Here is a 6,128-nt window from a genome sequence, read left to right as displayed (position 1 = left end):
CCCAAAATATGACAGAAGGAAATTTATGTGCAACTTTTACACATAATATCTCATTATGACTCTCCCCAATCTTTCAATTTTAAAAATAAACGGCCTTTGTAATGATTTTACCAGGAGCATGTTGGAAAGGAGATTGAAAAAGAGAAAGGAAAGTGGCTTTGGCCACAGTTATTTCTTTTGCTCTTCTTCTCTCGGGTTTTTCTTTAATTTTCTTGAAGATGTTTCCACTCAATTTAGGAAGAAATGGAATTTCCCCCTCCCTGCCATCACTCTTTTTCTCTTTTGCCCACGTTTTCAAAGAATGGAATGGCTGACATAATGAAGCCTATGTCAATAGCAAAGTCATTTTGACCAGTTGGTAAATAATGAAAGTTTCCACTTAACGTGCAAGCCAGCTCACCCAGGGGACGAGGGCTTGGTCCCTCCCAGGCCAGCAAACTGTCATCCCTTGCATGGCACACACAGCTGAGAGCTCTGCCTTGCAGCAAGGAGAAACCAGAGTTCAGCTGAGCCCAGAGCCAGATGCTGCTTTGCCACAAAGAACATGCACTTTTGGACACTGGAGCACTGATTGCACAACCATGTCAGCTGGTGCTTGCAGGATCAAGCCCAAAATGGAATGGAAAAAAGCTAGAAAAAATAAGTATGCACAAATAAGAGGGGGGAAAGCCCCAGTGATGATTGATCTGCCACACACAATTTCCAGAGCTGAGCTCCAGGACTCGGTTTGATAAAGAAAGGACAATTCTGGTACTTCTCCCCTGAGATGCCAATCCTTGCATGACTTTCTACTGTTTCATTGTGGGCACCAGCAGGAATGATGCTGCTCATACTCCACACACCACAGCTTGAGAACCCAGGGGAGGAACATATACCTGAAGTGAGAATCAGTTACAAGCATTTTCGGGAACTACCTCCTCCGAGTGGGGGCAAGGAAAACAAACAAAGCCAAACTCTCACAGCTTCTGCTGGTAGCAGAGTGGGATGTTCTCAGAGTGGGAAGCAGAATCACTGCCAATGTACACTGACTGGTGGAGAGAGTTCCCACTGTGGGCTGATGGGCAAGGGACCATTGTCAGGCAGAGAGAACTGGAGCAAATGTAAAAATATCCTGATCTGTACAAAAAAAGCTTTCACTGCTACACAGTACCATACTGTGTTTCCTTTGCATCCCAAGTATCTTCTGAGGAGACAACAGTCCTTATGTCTGTTGCTCTCTAGTTCATCTCTTCTCCTTTCTGAAGGCCACGTGCTGGGACAGGGTCCTGCTTTTAACCATATTTTCTTCATTCATTCATACATGGCTGCTTAATTTTGTATATGACTGCACACTGCTTGGTTCTCACTTCTGATGCACTTCTGAGACCAGCAGTAAAGTTATTGGCACCAAAGATCTGTAAATATCTTCCAGAGGACTCATTATTCTCTTCATCAAACCCACACCCCTCTGGTGTGTCCAGCACAGCCCATCAACATCTGCCCTCATGGAGTCCGTGGGTGATCCCTTCCCTCAGGTGGCTTTCAGCCACATCTTTGCTCTCAGGGATGAACTATGAATTATTTGTGTAATTCTGGACAAACCACAAGAAATATTGGGGCTGGGAACTGAAGTAAATAAGAAGAATGTGTATATATATATTTAGTAAATGGTCATGACAAAAATAACATCAGAAAACACAGACAGTGGAAGGAAAGATACATATTTTGGCAAGAAAACTGTGTATTTTCATTGTATTTATGACGTATTAGTTGTACATTTGAAGACATCATTCAGTTTAAGCAGGAAAATTTCACTTTGTTTACTCTTTTCAAGACACAAAAAGAGGTCAAAAGGCTGATCCTCAGTAGCTTATTCATGTTACCTAGAACAAAACAACTGGAGGTGAGAACTGAACAAGGATCTCCCCAGGGTGAATCTACAGACTAATTCAGCTCTTTTAACCATCCCACCAAAGCCTGGAAAAAAATGTAATTCATAGAAGGAGTCTTCAAACAGAGGGATGAAACTGAACATACTGAATTTAGAAATATTTAAGGCAATTTACCAGTTGATGGTGGTCAGCAGGGGTGGGCTGTTATAGTAGTTTCACTGCAATATTTGTTTTGTGAGGGAATAGCTGCATGAACTTTGGTACCATTAGTATTAGTGGCATAAAATGCCATCAGATTAATAGGATTTAGGAGAGAGTGGCAGAAAACCATCAGTCTGGGAGTTCCTGTGGGCATAATGCAGTCAATGAATTCTCTGGACCTCAGTTTTCCCCACTATCAAACAGGTACAGTCCATCAGGTTGGTGAGAACTCATTTTTTCTCAGATGCTGCTTTGAATTTGGCATCTGCCATGGACACGCAGTGTATGTGAAGAATGGAAAAATCATAGAATGGTTTGGGTTGGAAGAGGCCTTAAAGATCTTTTCACTCCAATCCCCCCTGGCAGGGACACCTTACACTAGACCAGGGTGCTCCAAGCTCCATCCAGCCTGGCCTTGACACCTCCAGGGGTGGGGACCTCAGACTGAGCTCATTTTGAACACCCCTGGCACAGGCTGGACATGAAATATCTGGCAGTAAACAATCTGCACACTGAGCATCCAGAGGGGAATGCTGCAAGGCCACTGACTGCAGTAGAAATGTGGAATCATGGAGTGGTTTAAGCTGGAAAAGACCTTTAAGATCAGTGAGTCCACATGTTTGTGTTACACCATAATTGCTCAGCTTGTAAATCAAACAGCACAACAATTAGCATGTGGCTGTTCTGCACACACCTTAACATCCCCCACTCCACTGAATCCTTTATATGGAAAAATTTGCCTCTTACTTTAAACAGATTTAAAGCAAATTTGCCTCAGATCGTTCCATGCTTGCCACATCTCCAGGTGTTACCTGGCAATGCTACTGCTCTCACTGAGCAATCGGAGGCTAAAACCCTTGAAGTGAAGGCACCTTTGTTCCACCACTGGATTCTTTGGAAGTACAAGGCATTGGAAACATCCCAAAACCATTTTTCCATTTGTAGAATGAAGAATCTTTTCTACTGAGTTGTTATAACTGGATCCACCACTACAGAAGTTGGGCGTACCTTTGCCATATTTTCTACATGGGGTATGAACATACATTTCTTTCCAAAAACATTTATTTCCAAAAGAACAGACTGACTAGAAAGCTCAGGATTTAAGAACATTAAAAATGACAAGAGGCTGGGAATGAGGAGAGCAGAGTACACTGCAGTGGGGCTATTTCAGCCTCATGTGCTCCTCAGGAGACCTCCTGTCCCAAGCCAATGTCACATTTTGCTCCCAGCAGGGTGACCGCAGAGGAGAGGACCTGGTCTGGCCACTTGGTCACAGCTACCTAAGGCAGTCAAAAAGTTCAGTGACTGCCTGTGGTTTCAAATCCCAGAACCTGTAAAGCACAAATACAAGTTTCAAATGTGAGGCTGTGACCTCTCCACTCACCAATAAAACATGCCCAAAGTCATAATAAACAAAACATTACAATTCAGGGTGGCAAGGCATAAACCAGTCATATGTATTTTCTTTCTGGCCACTTAAGCAAATCTTAGCCTTTACCAAAAACTACCTCGGTGAACTAAGTTAGCAAAACAATCCTGATTACAACATAGGTTAAAAAAAATAAGTCAAACAAACTTAACCTAGAGTTTCTCATGGGATGTTTTATGTTCTTGTTGTTGCAGAGTGGAATATGGGCCAGGATAAACATGGAAGGGACACAAGTGTGATAATATAATGACACCTTTTACTAGCTCAAAGACGAAAAAAAGAATAACAGAACTCTAGATAAATCAAAGGCCTTTTTTCTTCACTTTCAAGATGCAGAAAGGAAAAACCACAGCTTGTATATTCCTGACAGTAATCATCTTGTCAGGAGCATGAACTCACGTTGTTCGTTTTTCACATCTCTGGATAGCCAGTGAGGGAGGGGGAAGGGGAGAAAAAGAGTGGCTTTGTAGGAATTGAAGGAACTGACATCTGGTTATACAAAGATACAAATTTCCAGGTCATACTTAACAGCATGAATAATAAACTGCAAAGAGTTGCTGGCTACTTTCAGAGTGACACTGTGGTAACCTTGTTAAGCTGTTTTCCCTGGGCTACCAATGGAGCCCCAGCCCATCGCAGCCAGGGGAGGAGCAGAGGCAGAATTTTAGGAAACACTTTTGCAGGAGATAAAGATGGGCACTCTTGTGTATCTGGGGCTTTTCACAGAAGGGACAAGATTCAGAGATGCTGGAAGGAAAAGAACCGAAACCAAACAAACCCAAAAAAACCCCAAACAAAACAAACAGCGCCCAAGAGGAGATAAACCCACGGATAAAAGAGATGTGTTGGCAGTCTGGGATCTGCTGGCTATTATCAGAGCTGGTGCAGTGAATTAATGATTTCTTTTCCATCCTCTTACATCTTTTTCAGCCCCTGCCATCATTTGTTATAGCATCCTTACTTTGTTACTCAGATTGACAAAAGGGGAATAAACTTTATCCTGCAGGTGTTTTCAGGAGAAAAGGTCTTTTCCCCAGGAACTGGATACTAGATTTAGTGAGTAATAGCTATTCTTCCCAACAGTTCAAGGCACTGTAGTAGCAGGCGCTTTTTGCCTGGGTATTTCAGATATGCCCACCTATGTCCTAAACAATACTGGTCTCCTGTGAACATATATTTTTCAATGTAGGAAGTATTTTAGAGCAGTAGGCTAGAAAGTCTATTAAAGGATCTATCACTTCCGTTGGCTTTAAAGGATTACGTTTTGACATCTTTGGTGCAGACAGACCAAGAAGCTTAAAATGTATTTACACACAAGGACCAGATTAAATCCATTTTACCCTTTCTAAGTAGATCTCAAACTTCCTTAGCAATAATGGCATTTTTTTTCAATTGACTAAAAAATAAAAAAAGGGATTAATAGGATTTAGGATGACTGGAAAGAAGAAGCAATCTCTAAAGGAAATTTCTGGATACAGGCAAGGCAGATGGAAAGAGGGGGCTTTCCTAACAATTTGCTTCTTGTTAATACCCTTCTACCTTCATTTAGTGCAAAACTACAAATCACTTATTTCCCTCAATGTTAGTGTACAGATATAAAATATAGTTATTATTACATATGTTTGTGGTTGCAGACATGCAAAGAGGGGAAGCATGAGGAATGCAGGGAGATATTTAGGAGGCGGCCAAAGAAAGGCTGAAAGGAACAGGAGAGAAATAATCAACTAATCAGCTCTATCAGGATGGGTTCAGCAAGTGTTTGAGAGGGGCAGGGAGAGAGACTGGTCCCATGCAGGGACTGCAGCAGCTGACAGAGAAGCCACAAGCCCTGGTTTGGGCTGCAGCACTGGCTTTTGACCCCGTGTCTCTGCTAAGCAGCATTTCATGGAACAAGACGTTGCATTTTAAATTTTTTGCTCCAACAGCATTACTCTGAAACACAGAGGCACAGTAGAAGAAGGAGAACAAAAATCTTTATTTATACCTGGAGCAGCTTCTGCGTTTTCCACAGAGGAAGGAACCTCTGGACAAAGTGGAAGGGCTGGGAATGTCCCCACGGCGCAGCCCTGGGAATGTGTACGACCACACTGCAACCCAGCCGCAGACGGGCTCGGGCTCAGCCGCCCTGCCGAGCTCCAGCGCTCCAGGAAAAACCTTGATGAATTTTAAAAACGGCTGGAGAGAACATGTTCCACCTCCACAGATTGCCTGGAAGCCTGGACTGTAGCACAGGAGTTACCCCATTTCCAAGGACCGCAGGGAGGATAATTTTGCTGATGCTGGGCGTGCCCTGGCTGATTCAGTGATACCCAGACAGTACCAGGGAGAGTGCCTGGAGATTGGGAGATAGTGGCCACAGTGAGCTGTTACCTGCAAGCACTGCAGAGAGAAACAGAGTGTTGGCCCTCAGCTCACTCGCACCCAGTTGCTGCTCTAGCTCTGTAAAAACAACTAGGAGGGGGAACCAAATGGCAAAAATGCATGCCTTATATCCCTTAAAATTGCTTTTCTGCATTTATCCTGGTCTCTGGCCAACCAAACTATTATTTGCTGCAGTAGTAAAATGAATAAATATTAAATCTCTTTAGGGTTATTTTTATGGATTATACAGATTTTAGTTAACAATT

General features: G+C 43.0%; 1 long non-coding RNA gene across 1 annotated transcript in view; it reads right to left on the bottom strand.

Moving 5' to 3' along the window:
• Nucleotides 1–1,694: 1,694 nt before the first annotated feature.
• LOC109144308 overlaps nucleotides 1,695–6,128 on the bottom strand; it is a 136,668-nt gene continuing 132,234 nt past the window's right edge. The window contains exon 26 of the long non-coding RNA XR_005603461.1: nucleotides 1,695–3,403. This is a non-coding gene — a long non-coding RNA (uncharacterized LOC109144308). The remainder of the gene's footprint in view (nucleotides 3,404–6,128) is intronic.

Source organism: Corvus cornix, chromosome 20, assembly GCF_000738735.6.
Source record: "Corvus cornix cornix isolate S_Up_H32 chromosome 20, ASM73873v5, whole genome shotgun sequence".
In the NCBI taxonomy this organism is placed as follows: domain Eukaryota; kingdom Metazoa; phylum Chordata; class Aves; order Passeriformes; family Corvidae; genus Corvus; species Corvus cornix.
Note: the sequence above shows the minus strand (reverse complement) of the source record. Positions and strands in the feature narration are given on the sequence as shown.